General features: G+C 41.8%; 10 non-coding genes across 10 annotated transcripts; all 10 read left to right on the forward strand.

Moving 5' to 3' along the window:
- Positions 1–533: 533 nt before the first annotated feature.
- trnap-cgg (transfer RNA proline (anticodon CGG)) lies at positions 534–605 on the forward strand. The gene has a single exon. It is a non-coding gene; the product is annotated as a tRNA-Pro (tRNA).
- An 840-nt stretch (positions 606–1445) lies between these two features.
- trnap-cgg (transfer RNA proline (anticodon CGG)) lies at positions 1446–1517 on the forward strand. The gene has a single exon. It is a non-coding gene; the product is annotated as a tRNA-Pro (tRNA).
- Positions 1518–2356: 839 nt separating this feature from the next.
- trnap-cgg (transfer RNA proline (anticodon CGG)) lies at positions 2357–2428 on the forward strand. Its single transcript has one exon. It is a non-coding gene; the product is annotated as a tRNA-Pro (tRNA).
- Positions 2429–3268: 840 nt separating this feature from the next.
- On the forward strand, positions 3269–3340 carry trnap-cgg (transfer RNA proline (anticodon CGG)). Its single transcript has one exon. It is a non-coding gene; the product is annotated as a tRNA-Pro (tRNA).
- An 840-nt stretch (positions 3341–4180) lies between these two features.
- trnap-cgg (transfer RNA proline (anticodon CGG)) lies at positions 4181–4252 on the forward strand. The gene has a single exon. It is a non-coding gene; the product is annotated as a tRNA-Pro (tRNA).
- A 1750-nt stretch (positions 4253–6002) lies between these two features.
- On the forward strand, positions 6003–6074 carry trnap-cgg (transfer RNA proline (anticodon CGG)). The gene has a single exon. It is a non-coding gene; the product is annotated as a tRNA-Pro (tRNA).
- Positions 6075–7824: 1750 nt separating this feature from the next.
- On the forward strand, positions 7825–7896 carry trnap-cgg (transfer RNA proline (anticodon CGG)). The gene has a single exon. It is a non-coding gene; the product is annotated as a tRNA-Pro (tRNA).
- Positions 7897–8734: 838 nt separating this feature from the next.
- On the forward strand, positions 8735–8806 carry trnap-cgg (transfer RNA proline (anticodon CGG)). Its single transcript has one exon. It is a non-coding gene; the product is annotated as a tRNA-Pro (tRNA).
- Positions 8807–9644: 838 nt separating this feature from the next.
- On the forward strand, positions 9645–9716 carry trnap-cgg (transfer RNA proline (anticodon CGG)). The gene has a single exon. It is a non-coding gene; the product is annotated as a tRNA-Pro (tRNA).
- Positions 9717–10556: 840 nt separating this feature from the next.
- Positions 10557–10628, forward strand: trnap-cgg (transfer RNA proline (anticodon CGG)). Its single transcript has one exon. It is a non-coding gene; the product is annotated as a tRNA-Pro (tRNA).
- The last annotated feature ends 3746 nt before the right edge of the window (positions 10629–14374 follow it).

Genomic DNA, 14374 nt, shown 5'->3' on the forward strand with positions numbered 1-14374 from the left:
CCATTCGGAAGCTAAAGACATTTATATGAGAAAACTGATATTCGGGATGTCTCATGTTTTGACAAACATCGCTCTCGCTCTGCCGCCTTTCACCGAAAATGCAGAGGTGTGACATCAGCGGTTATGGAAGATTGAGAAGCATCCAGTGCAAAAAAAAGGTGAAATCTCTAGTTTCAAACTGACAGATTCAAATGGGGATTTTATCATTTATTCACATACCGGTGCGTCAATCGGCTCAAATTCAATGAGCTCCAATTCGTTTTGATGTCTTCTTTTTCAACTTCAAAATCTTCATTTAGCTCTTCTTCATTTGTTTCTTGCTGTTACAGAAAATGAAAATTGAATCTGAAAGACTTGGCAGATGAATTACAGTGGATTTGAACTGAAACCTGGTCAACTGCTTGGAAGACAGCTATGCTCACAAGAATACCAACAAAACTCACGTGATTCACTGTGGCCTGGCACCATCGACAAGTCAATCCATATCCTCACCGTCATTGCTGGCGACAGCAAAAAAATGTCTTCGAAGAAATGGCTCGTTGGTCTAGGGGTATGATTCTCGCTTCGGGTGCGAGAGGTCCCGGGTTCAAATCCCGGACGAGCCCTTTAACAGTCTGAGACAGGCGGATCTTTGGCTACTGGTTGGAGAGGCAACTGCTATCCATGGAGTGCAGGACGAGGTGGCTGAGTGATTAAGGCAATGGACTGCTAATCGTTTGTGCTCTCCACTAGTGGCTTCAACATGTATTAATTTCTTCCTTGATGAAAAATCTGTAATTTTAACCGGTACTGGTTACCTTCAGACGAGTCCTGTGACACTTGTGGGGGTCGTAGAGCAAAACTGAGAACGGCATTGTGTTTGTTAGAGTCTCCCCTTTCCATAGAATGGTCAAACAATTTTGTTGGTCAAACCATTCGGAAGCTAAAGACATTTATATGAGAAAACTGATATTCGGGATGTCTCATGTTTTGACAAACATCGCTCTCGCTCTGCCGCCTTTCACCGAAAATGCAGAGGTGTGACATCAGCGGTTATGGAAGATTGAGAAGCATCCAGTGCAAAAAAAAAGGTGAAATCTCTAGTTTCAAACTGACAGATTCCAATGGGGATTTTATCATTTATTCACATACCGGTGCGTCAATCGGCTCAAATTCAATGAGCTCCAATTCGTTTTGATGTCTTCTTTTTCAACTTCAAAATCTTCATTTAGCTCTTCTTCATTTGTTTCTTGCTGTTACAGAAAATGAAAATTGAATCTGAAAGACTCGGCAGATGAATTACAGAGGATTTGAACTGAAACCTGGTCAACTGCTTGGAAGACAGCTATGCTCACAAGAATACCAACAAAACTCACGTGATTCACTGTGGCCTGGCACCATCGACAAGTCAATCCATATCCTCACCGTCATTGCTGGCGACAGCAAAAAAATGTCTTAGAAGAAATGGCTCGTTGGTCTAGGGGTATGATTCTCGCTTCGGGTGCGAGAGGTCCCGGGTTCAAATCCCGGACGAGCCCTTTAACAGTCTGAGACAGGCGGATCTTTGGCTACTGGTTGGAGAGGCAACTGCTATCCATGGAGTGCAGGACGAGGTGGCTGAGTGATTAAGGCAATGGACTGCTAATCGTTTGTGCTCTCCACTAGTGGCTTCAACATGTATTAATTTCTTCCTTGATGAAAAATCTGTAATTTTAACCGGTACTGGTTACCTTCAGACGAGTCCTGTGACACTTGTGGGGGTCGTAGAGCAAAACTGAGAACGGCATTGTGTTTGTTAGAGTCTCCCCTTTCCATAGAATGGTCAAACAATTTTGTTGGTCAAACCATTCGGAAGCTAAAGACATTTATATGAGAAAACTGATATTCGGGATGTCTCATGTTTTGACAAACATCGCTCTCGCTCTGCCGCCTTTCACCGAAAATGCAGAGGTGTGACATCAGCGGTTATGGAAGATTGAGAAGCATCCAGTGCAAAAAAAAGGTGAAATCTCTAGTTTCAAACTGACAGATTCCAATGGGGATTTTATCATTTATTCACATACCGGTGCGTCAATCGGCTCAAATTCAATGAGCTCCAATTCGTTTTGATGTCTTCTTTTTCAACTTCAAAATCTTCATTTAGCTCTTCTTCATTTGTTTCTTGCTGTTACAGAAAATGAAAATTGAATCTGAAAGACTCGGCAGATGAATTACAGAGGATTTGAACTGAAACCTGGTCAACTGCTTGGAAGACAGCTATGCTCACAAGAATACCAACAAAACTCACGTGATTCACTGTGGCCTGGCACCATCGACAAGTCAATCCATATCCTCACCGTCATTGCTGGCGACAGCAAAAAAATGTCTTCGAAGAAATGGCTCGTTGGTCTAGGGGTATGATTCTCGCTTCGGGTGCGAGAGGTCCCGGGTTCAAATCCCGGACGAGCCCTTTAACAGTCTGAGACAGGCGGATCTTTGGCTACTGGTTGGAGAGGCAACTGCTATCCATGGAGTGCAGGACGAGGTGGCTGAGTGATTAAGGCAATGGACTGCTAATCGTTTGTGCTCTCCACTAGTGGCTTCAACATGTATTAATTTCTTCCTTGATGAAAAATCTGTAATTTTAACCGGTACTGGTTACCTTCAGACGAGTCCTGTGACACTTGTGGGGGTCGTAGAGCAAAACTGAGAACGGCATTGTGTTTGTTAGAGTCTCCCCTTTCCATAGAATGGTCAAACAATTTTGTTGGTCAAACCATTCGGAAGCTAAAGACATTTATATGAGAAAACTGATATTCGGGATGTCTCATGTTTTGACAAACATCGCTCTCGCTCTGCCGCCTTTCACCGAAAATGCAGAGGTGTGACATCAGCGGTTATGGAAGATTGAGAAGCATCCAGTGCAAAAAAAAAGGTGAAATCTCTAGTTTCAAACTGACAGATTCCAATGGGGATTTTATCATTTATTCACATACCGGTGCGTCAATCGGCTCAAATTCAATGAGCTCCAATTCGTTTTGATGTCTTCTTTTTCAACTTCAAAATCTTCATTTAGCTCTTCTTCATTTGTTTCTTGCTGTTACAGAAAATGAAAATTGAATCTGAAAGACTCGGCAGATGAATTACAGAGGATTTGAACTGAAACCTGGTCAACTGCTTGGAAGACAGCTATGCTCACAAGAATACCAACAAAACTCACGTGATTCACTGTGGCCTGGCACCATCGACAAGTCAATCCATATCCTCACCGTCATTGCTGGCGACAGCAAAAAAATGTCTTAGAAGAAATGGCTCGTTGGTCTAGGGGTATGATTCTCGCTTCGGGTGCGAGAGGTCCCGGGTTCAAATCCCGGACGAGCCCTTTAACAGTCTGAGACAGGCGGATCTTTGGCTACTGGTTGGAGAGGCAACTGCTATCCATGGAGTGCAGGACGAGGTGGCTGAGTGATTAAGGCAATGGACTGCTAATCGTTTGTGCTCTCCACTAGTGGCTTCAACATGTATTAATTTCTTCCTTGATGAAAAATCTGTAATTTTAACCGGTACTGGTTACCTTCAGACGAGTCCTGTGACACTTGTGGGGGTCGTAGAGCAAAACTGAGAACGGCATTGTGTTTGTTAGAGTCTCCCCTTTCCATAGAATGGTCAAACAATTTTGTTGGTCAAACCATTCGGAAGCTAAAGACATTTATATGAGAAAACTGATATTCGGGATGTCTCATGTTTTGACAAACATCGCTCTCGCTCTGCCGCCTTTCACCGAAAATGCAGAGGTGTGACATCAGCGGTTATGGAAGATTGAGAAGCATCCAGTGCAAAAAAAAAGGTGAAATCTCTAGTTTCAAACTGACAGATTCCAATGGGGATTTTATCATTTATTCACATACCGGTGCGTCAATCGGCTCAAATTCAATGAGCTCCAATTCGTTTTGATGTCTTCTTTTTCAACTTCAAAATCTTCATTTAGCTCTTCTTCATTTGTTTCTTGCTGTTACAGAAAATGAAAATTGAATCTGAAAGACTCGGCAGATGAATTACAGAGGATTTGAACTGAAACCTGGTCAACTGCTTGGAAGACAGCTATGCTCACAAGAATACCAACAAAACTCACGTGATTCACTGTGGCCTGGCACCATCGACAAGTCAATCCATATCCTCACCGTCATTGCTGGCGACAGCAAAAAAATGTCTTCGAAGAAATGGCTCGTTGGTCTAGGGGTATGATTCTCGCTTCGGGTGCGAGAGGTCCCGGGTTCAAATCCCGGACGAGCCCTTTAACAGTCTGAGACAGGCGGATCTTTGGCTACTGGTTGGAGAGGCAACTGCTATCCATGGAGTGCAGGACGAGGTGGCTGAGTGATTAAGGCAATGGACTGCTAATCGTTTGTGCTCTCCACTAGTGGCTTCAACATGTATTAATTTCTTCCTTGATGAAAAATCTGTAATTTTAACCGGTACTGGTTACCTTCAGACGAGTCCTGTGACACTTGTGGGGGTCGTAGAGCAAAACTGAGAACGGCATTGTGTTTGTTAGATTCTCCCCTTTCCATAGAATGGTCAAACAATTTTGTTGGTCAAATCATTCGGAAGCTAAAGACATTTATATGAGAACTGATATTCGGGATGTCTCATGTTTTGACAAACATCGCTCTCGCTCTGCCGCCTTTCACCGAAAATGCAGAGGTGTGACATCAGCGGTTATGGAAGATTGAGAAGCATCCAGTGCAAAAAAAAAGGTGAAATCTCTAGTTTCAAACTGACAGATTCCAATGGGGATTTTATCATTTATTCACATACCGGTGCGTCAATCGGCTCAAATTCAATGAGCTCCAATTCGTTTTGATGTCTTCTTTTTCAACTTCAAAATCTTCATTTAGCTCTTCTTCATTTGTTTCTTGCTGTTACAGAAAATGAAAATTGAATCTGAAAGACTCGGCAGATGAATTACAGAGGATTTGAACTGAAACCTGGTCAACTGCTTGGAAGACAGCTATGCTCACAAGAATACCAACAAAACTCACGTGATTCACTGTGGCCTGGCACCATCGACAAGTCAATCCATATCCTCACCGTCATTGCTGGCGACAGCAAAAAAATGTCTTAGAAGAAATGGCTCGTTGGTCTAGGGGTATGATTCTTGCTTCGGGTGCGAGAGGTTCCGGGTTCAAATCCTGGACAAGCCCTTTAACAGTCTGAGACAGGCGGATCTTTGGCTACTGGTTGGAGAGGCAACTGCTATCCATGGAGTGCAGGACGAGGTGGCTGAGTGATTAAGGCAATGGACTGCTAATCGTTTGTGCTCTCCACTAGTGGCTTCAACATGTATTAATTTCTTCCTTGATGAAAAATCTGTAATTTTAACCGGTACTGGTTACCTTCAGACGAGTCCTGTGACACTTGTGGGGGTCGTAGAGCAAAACTGAGAACGGCATTGTGTTTGTTAGATTCTCCCCTTTCCATAGAATGGTCAAACAATTTTGTTGGTCAAACCATTCGGAAGCTAAAGACATTTATATGAGAAAACTGATATTCGGGATGTCTCATGTTTTGACAAACATCGCTCTCGCTCTGCCGCCTTTCACCGAAAATGCAGAGGTGTGACATCAGCGGTTATGGAAGATTGAGAAGCATCCAGTGCAAAAAAAAAGGTGAAATCTCTAGTTTCAAACTGACAGATTCCAATGGGGATTTTATCATTTATTCACATACCGGTGCGTCAATCGGCTCAAATTCAATGAGCTCCAATTCGTTTTGATGTCTTCTTTTTCAACTTCAAAATCTTCATTTAGCTCTTCTTCATTTGTTTCTTGCTGTTACAGAAAATGAAAATTGAATCTGAAAGACTCGGCAGATGAATTACAGAGGATTTGAACTGAAACCTGGTCAACTGCTTGGAAGACAGCTATGCTCACAAGAATACCAACAAAACTCACGTGATTCACTGTGGCCTGGCACCATCGACAAGTCAATCCATATCCTCACCGTCATTGCTGGCGACAGCAAAAAAATGTCTTTGAAGAAATGGCTCGTTGGTCTAGGGGTATGATTCTCGCTTCGGGTGCGAGAGGTCCCGGGTTCAAATCCCGGACGAGCCCTTTAACAGTCTGAGACAGGCGGATCTTTGGCTACTGGTTGGAGAGGCAACTGCTATCCATGGAGTGCAGGACGAGGTGGCTGAGTGATTAAGGCAATGGACTGCTAATCGTTTGTGCTCTCCACTAGTGGCTTCAACATGTATTAATTTCTTCCTTGATGAAAAATCTGTAATTTTAACCGGTACTGGTTACCTTCAGACGAGTCCTGTGACACTTGTGGGGGTCGTAGAGCAAAACTGAGAACGGCATTGTGTTTGTTAGATTCTCCCCTTTCCATAGAATGGTCAAACAATTTTGTTGGTCAAACCATTCGGAAGCTAAAGACATTTATATGAGAAAACTGATATTCGGGATGTCTCATGTTTTGACAAACATCGCTCTCGCTCTGCCGCCTTTCACCGAAAATGCAGAGGTGTGACATCAGCGGTTATGGAAGATTGAGAAGCATCCAGTGCAAAAAAAAAGGTGAAATCTCTAGTTTCAAACTGACAGATTCCAATGGGGATTTTATCATTTATTCACATACCGGTGCGTCAATCGGCTCAAATTCAATGAGCTCCAATTCGTTTTGATGTCTTCTTTTTCAACTTCAAAATCTTCATTTAGCTCTTCTTCATTTGTTTCTTGCTGTTACAGAAAATGAAAATTGAATCTGAAAGACTCGGCAGATGAATTACAGAGGATTTGAACTGAAACCTGGTCAACTGCTTGGAAGACAGCTATGCTCACAAGAATACCAACAAAACTCACGTGATTCACTGTGGCCTGGCACCATCGACAAGTCAATCCATATCCTCACCGTCATTGCTGGCGACAGCAAAAAAATGTCTTAGAAGAAATGGCTCGTTGGTCTAGGGGTATGATTCTTGCTTCGGGTGCGAGAGGTTCCGGGTTCAAATCCTGAACAAGCCCTTTAACAGTCTGAGACAGGCGGATCTTTGGCTACTGGTTGGAGAGGCAACTGCTATCCATGGAGTGCAGGACGAGGTGGCTGAGTGATTAAGGCAATGGACTGCTAATCGTTTGTGCTCTCCACTAGTGGCTTCAACATGTATTAATTTCTTCCTTGATGAAAAATCTGTAATTTTAACCGGTACTGGTTACCTTCAGACGAGTCCTGTGACACTTGTGGGGGTCGTAGAGCAAAACTGAGAACGGCATTGTGTTTGTTAGATTCTCCCCTTTCCATAGAATGGTCAAACAATTTTGTTGGTCAAATCATTCGGAAGCTAAAGACATTTATATGAGAACTGATATTCGGGATGTCTCATGTTTTGACAAACATCGCTCTCGCTCTGCCGCCTTTCACCGAAAATGCAGAGGTGTGACATCAGCGGTTATGGAAGATTGAGAAGCATCCAGTGCAAAAAAAAAGGTGAAATCTCTAGTTTCAAACTGACAGATTCCAATGGGGATTTTATCATTTATTCACATACCGGTGCGTCAATCGGCTCAAATTCAATGAGCTCCAATTCGTTTTGATGTCTTCTTTTTCAACTTCAAAATCTTCATTTAGCTCTTCTTCATTTGTTTCTTGCTGTTACAGAAAATGAAAATTGAATCTGAAAGACTCGGCAGATGAATTACAGAGGATTTGAACTGAAACCTGGTCAACTGCTTGGAAGACAGCTATGCTCACAAGAATACCAACAAAACTCACGTGATTCACTGTGGCCTGGCACCATCGACAAGTCAATCCATATCCTCACCGTCATTGCTGGCGACAGCAAAAAAATGTCTTTGAAGAAATGGCTCGTTGGTCTAGGGGTATGATTCTCGCTTCGGGTGCGAGAGGTCCCGGGTTCAAATCCCGGACGAGCCCTTTAACAGTCTGAGACAGGCGGATCTTTGGCTACTGGTTGGAGAGGCAACTGCTATCCATGGAGTGCAGGACGAGGTGGCTGAGTGATTAAGGCAATGGACTGCTAATCGTTTGTGCTCTCCACTAGTGGCTTCAACATGTATTAATTTCTTCCTTGATGAAAAATCTGTAATTTTAACCGGTACTGGTTACCTTCAGACGAGTCCTGTGACACTTGTGGGGGTCGTAGAGCAAAACTGAGAACGGCATTGTGTTTGTTAGATTCTCCCCTTTCCATAGAATGGTCAAACAATTTTGTTGGTCAAATCATTCGGAAGCTAAAGACATTTATATGAGAACTGATATTCGGGATGTCTCATGTTTTGACAAACATCGCTCTCGCTCTGCCGCCTTTCACCGAAAATGCAGAGGTGTGACATCAGCGGTTATGGAAGATTGAGAAGCATCCAGTGCAAAAAAAAAGGTGAAATCTCTAGTTTCAAACTGACAGATTCCAATGGGGATTTTATCATTTATTCACATACCGGTGCGTCAATCGGCTCAAATTCAATGAGCTCCAATTCGTTTTGATGTCTTCTTTTTCAACTTCAAAATCTTCATTTAGCTCTTCTTCATTTGTTTCTTGCTGTTACAGAAAATGAAAATTGAATCTGAAAGACTCGGCAGATGAATTACAGAGGATTTGAACTGAAACCTGGTCAACTGCTTGGAAGACAGCTATGCTCACAAGAATACCAACAAAACTCACGTGATTCACTGTGGCCTGGCACCATCGACAAGTCAATCCATATCCTCACCGTCATTGCTGGCGACAGCAAAAAAATGTCTTCGAAGAAATGGCTCGTTGGTCTAGGGGTATGATTCTCGCTTCGGGTGCGAGAGGTTCCGGGTTCAAATCCTGGACGAGCCCTTTAACAGTCTGAGACAGGCGGATCTTTGGCTACTGGTTGGAGAGGCAACTGCTATCCATGGAGTGCAGGACGAGGTGGCTGAGTGATTAAGGCAATGGACTGCTAATCGTTTGTGCTCTCCACTAGTGGCTTCAACATGTATTAATTTCTTCCTTGATGAAAAATCTGTAATTTTAACCGGTACTGGTTACCTTCAGACGAGTCCTGTGACACTTGTGGGGGTCGTAGAGCAAAACTGAGAACGGCATTGTGTTTGTTAGATTCTCCCCTTTCCATAGAATGGTCAAACAATTTTGTTGGTCAAATCATTCGGAAGCTAAAGACATTTATATGAGAACTGATATTCGGGATGTCTCATGTTTTGACAAACATCGCTCTCGCTCTGCCGCCTTTCACCGAAAATGCAGAGGTGTGACATCAGCGGTTATGGAAGATTGAGAAGCATCCAGTGCAAAAAAAAAGGTGAAATCTCTAGTTTCAAACTGACAGATTCCAATGGGGATTTTATCATTTATTCACATACCGGTGCGTCAATCGGCTCAAATTCAATGAGCTCCAATTCGTTTTGATGTCTTCTTTTTCAACTTCAAAATCTTCATTTAGCTCTTCTTCATTTGTTTCTTGCTGTTACAGAAAATGAAAATTGAATCTGAAAGACTCGGCAGATGAATTACAGAGGATTTGAACTGAAACCTGGTCAACTGCTTGGAAGACAGCTATGCTCACAAGAATACCAACAAAACTCACGTGATTCACTGTGGCCTGGCACCATCGACAAGTCAATCCATATCCTCACCGTCATTGCTGGCGACAGCAAAAAAATGTCTTTGAAGAAATGGCTCGTTGGTCTAGGGGTATGATTCTCGCTTCGGGTGCGAGAGGTCCCGGGTTCAAATCCCGGACGAGCCCTTTAACAGTCTGAGACAGGCGGATCTTTGGCTACTGGTTGGAGAGGCAACTGCTATCCATGGAGTGCAGGACGAGGTGGCTGAGTGATTAAGGCAATGGACTGCTAATCGTTTGTGCTCTCCACTAGTGGCTTCAACATGTATTAATTTCTTCCTTGATGAAAAATCTGTAATTTTAACCGGTACTGGTTACCTTCAGACGAGTCCTGTGACACTTGTGGGGGTCGTAGAGCAAAACTGAGAACGGCATTGTGTTTGTTAGAGTCTCCCCTTTCCATAGAATGGTCAAACAATTTTGTTGGTCAAACCATTCGGAAGCTAAAGACATTTATATGAGAAAACTGATATTCGGGATGTCTCATGTTTTGACAAACATCGCTCTCGCTCTGCCGCCTTTCACCGAAAATGCAGAGGTGTGACATCAGCGGTTATGGAAGATTGAGAAGCATCCAGTGCAAAAAAAAAGGTGAAATCTCTAGTTTCAAACTGACAGATTCCAATGGGGATTTTATCATTTATTCACATACCGGTGCGTCAATCGGCTCAAATTCAATGAGCTCCAATTCGTTTTGATGTCTTCTTTTTCAACTTCAAAATCTTCATTTAGCTCTTCTTCATTTGTTTCTTGCTGTTACAGAAAATGAAAATTGAATCTGAAAGACTCGGCAGATGAATTACAGAGGATTTGAACTGAAACCTGGTCAACTGCTTGGAAGACAGCTATGCTCACAAGAATACCAACAAAACTCACGTGATTCACTGTGGCCTGGCACCATCGACAAGTCAATCCATATCCTCACCGTCATTGCTGGCGACAGCAAAAAAAATTCTTCGAAGAAATGGCTCGTTGGTCTAGGGGTATGATTCTCGCTTCGGGTGCGAGAGGTCCCGGGTTCAAATCCCGGACGAGCCCTTTAACCTGTCTAGGATCAGCGTGGCGCTAGCGGCACAACCCCCCCCCCCCCCCCCCACTGAAAAACCAGTGCCGCGAAATTCAAAAAAAATATTTTTTTATAATATTTAACTTTCACACATTAACCTGTTGGGGATGGGGGCGCTGTTTAGACTATTTATGCTAATGTGGCTAATTTTTTAAACGGCTTCCCACAAAATCCTTGATCGTACAATATGCATATTATTATTATTATTGGATAGAAAACAGTCTATAGTTTCTATAGGAGTTGAAATTTTGTCTCTAAGTGGAACAGAGCCCATTCTACAGCAATTTCCCTGACATGGAGTCAGATTTGAGAAATGTTGGCCACTCTTCTGAAGTCATTTAAAAGGGCACTGTCGTTGCTATGACTATACGGACACTTCTTACGTCTTCCCCTGGATGCCTTTACGTGATGACGATTCCAACGGTGTCGATTGCGCGTTCACAGGCCCTACAAATCAAAAAACCCTGAAGCTAGTCATTCTTTGGGAGCTGCGTCATGAGCCTAGAGGACCCCGGCGCGCACCTGTTCCAAGCGTTAGTTTAGCCTGTTATATTTCTCCGGTCATCTTTTCACTCGTTATAGGAGTTAAAAACATCATAAGGTAGTTAATTTAAAGCGTTTTATAGCAATTTATATCCGTTTAGTGCGATTTTGGGACATTTATTTTTGCAACGATGTGAAAAGTTGGGCACGCTTTTCAGTTCATCCCGAACGCAGTTGACATTTCCACATGGCAAGAGGACAGCTTTCCACCAAAAGACGATTTCTCCCAAGAAAGGATCCTTTGCCCAAGATACTGATGGAAGAACAGCTCAAGGTAGGACATTTTTATTATGATAAATCGTGTTTCTGTCGAAACATTTTAGTGGCTTAGAACGCCATGTTTTATGACGTAGCTTCGCTAGGCGCAAACTGTATTGAAAAGTAAGGATAAATTAAAAAATGTAATAACGCAATTGTATTAAGAATTAAATTGTCTATCAATCCCTGTCCACCCTATATTTTTTAGTCACGTTTATGAGTATTTATGTATAAGAGTAGATCACTGTCTAAGTGGCGCAAGGACATTTTCTTTACCAGCTTGTCTACATTTCACATTGTCTAACCATGATTTTGGTGGCTAAATATAAACATTTGCGATCAAACTCTATATGGAATGTGTAATATGATGTTACAGGAGTGTCATCGGAAGAATTCTGAGAAGGTTAGTGAAAAAATTTATATCTTTTGGCGATGTTGACTTTTATCGCTCACTTTGGCTAGAATCAATGCTGGGCTGCTAATTGCTATGTGCTAAGCTAATATAACGATTTATTGTGTTTTCGCTGTAAGACACTTAGAAAATCTGAAATATTGTCTGTATTCACAGGATCTGTGTCTTTCGATTCGTGTATGCTGTGTATTTTTACGAAATGTTTGATGATTAGTAGTTAGGTAAACACGTTGCTCATTGTAATTATTCTAGTCCATTTGTGATGGTGGGTGCAATTGTAAACTATGCCATCTACCTGAAATATGCACTTTTTTCTAACAAAACCTATCCCATACCATAAATATGTTATCAGACTGTCATCTAATGAGTTTTTTTGTTGGTTAGGGGCTATAAATATCTTAGTTTAGCCGAATTGGTGATGGCTACTGGTGTTGGTGGACAAATAAAAGATGGTGGAATATGCTAATGTGTTTTTAGGTAATAGATGTACATCTTTACATATTGTGTCTTCCCTGTAAAACATTTTAAAAATCGGAAATGTTGACTGGATTCACAAGATCTGTGTCTTTCATTAGCTGTATTGGACTTTAATGTGTGAAAGTTAAATATTTTAAAAATATATTTTTTTTGAATTTCGCGGCACTGGTTTTTCAGTGGGGGGGGGGGGGGGGGGTGCCGCTAGCGCCACGCTGATCCTAGACAGGTTAAAGTCAAATACAGCTAATGAAAGACACAGATCTTGTGAATCCAGTCAACTTGTCCGATTTTTAAAATGTTTTACAGGGAAGACACAATATGTAAAGATGTACATCTATTACCTAAAAACACATTAGCATAATCCACCATCTTTTATTTGTCCACCAACACCAGTAGCCATCACCAATTCGGCTAAACTAAGATATTTATAGCCCCTAACCAACAAAAAAACTCATTAGATGACAGTCTGATAACATATTTATGGTATGGGATAGGTTTTGTTAGAAAAAAGTGCATATTTCAGGTAGATGGCATAGGTTACAATTGCACCCACCGTCACAAATGGAATAGAAAAACTACTTAGAGCAACGTGTTTACCTACTTACTAATCATCAAACATTTCGTAAAAATACACAGCATACACGAATCGAAAGACACAGATCCTGTGAATACAGACAATATTTCAGATTTTCTAAGTGTCTTACAGCGAAAACACAATAAATCGTTATATTAGCTTAGCACATAGCAATTAGCAGCCCAGCATTGATTCTAGCCAAAGTGAGCGATAAAAGTCAACATCGCCAAAAGATATTAATTTTTTCACTAACCTTCTCAGAATTCTTCCGATGACACTCCTGTAACATCATATTACACATTCCATATAGAGTTTGATCGCAAATGTTTATATTTAGCCACCAAAATCATGGTTAGACAATGTGAAATGTAGACAAGCTGGTAAAGAAAAAGTCCTTGCGCCACTTAGACAGTGATCTACTCTTATACATAAATACTCATAAACGTGACTAAAAAATATAGGGTGGACAGGGATTGATAGACAATTTAATTCTTAATACAATTGCGGAATAACATTTTTTAATTTATCCTTACTTTTCAATACAGTTTGCGCCTAGCGAAGCTACGTCATAAAACATGGCGTCCTAAGCCACTAAAATGTTTCGACAGAAACACGATTTATCATAATAAAAATGTCCTACCTTGAGCTGTTCTTCCATCAGTATCTTGGGCAAAGGATCCTTTCTTGGGAGAAATCGTCTTTTGGTGGAAAGCTGTCCTCTTGCCATGTGGAAATGTCAACTGCGTTCGGGATGAACTGAAAAGCGTGCCCAACTTTTCACATCGTTGCAAAAATAAATGTCCCAAAATCGCACTAAACGGATATAAATTGCTATAAAACGCTTTAAATTAACTACCTTATGATGTTTTTAACTCCTATAACGAGTGAAAAGATGACCGGAGAAATATAACAGGCTAAACTAACGCTTGGAACAGGAGCGGGTCGGTGTCCAGCACGCGCGTTACGCACCAAGGAAAGACTTGCTAGCTACAGGGTTTTTTGATTTATAGGGCCTGTGAACGCGCAATCGACCCCATTGGAATCGTCATCACGTAAAGGCATCCAGGGGAAGACGTAAGAAGTGTCCGTACAGTCATAGCAATATCAGTGCCTTTTTAACTGACTTCAGAACAGTGGCCAACATTTCTGAAATCTGAATCCATGTCAGGGAAATTGCTGTAGAATGGGCTCTGTTCCACTTAGAGACAAAATTTCAACTCCTATAGAAACTATAGACTGTTTTCTATCCAATAATAATAATAAAATGCATATTGTACGATCAAGGATTTTGTGGGAAGCCGTTTCAAAAATTACCAAATTAGCATAAATAGTCTAAACAGCGCCCCCATCCCCAACAGGTTTTAATCACTCAGCCACCTCGTCCTATACTCCAGGGATGGCAGTTGCCCCTCCAACCAGTAAACAAAGATCCGCTTGTCTCAGACTGTTAAAGG

The sequence above is a fragment of the Salvelinus fontinalis genome, unplaced genomic scaffold, assembly GCF_029448725.1.
Source record: "Salvelinus fontinalis isolate EN_2023a unplaced genomic scaffold, ASM2944872v1 scaffold_2160, whole genome shotgun sequence".
In the NCBI taxonomy this organism is placed as follows: Eukaryota; Metazoa; Chordata; class Actinopteri; order Salmoniformes; family Salmonidae; genus Salvelinus; species Salvelinus fontinalis.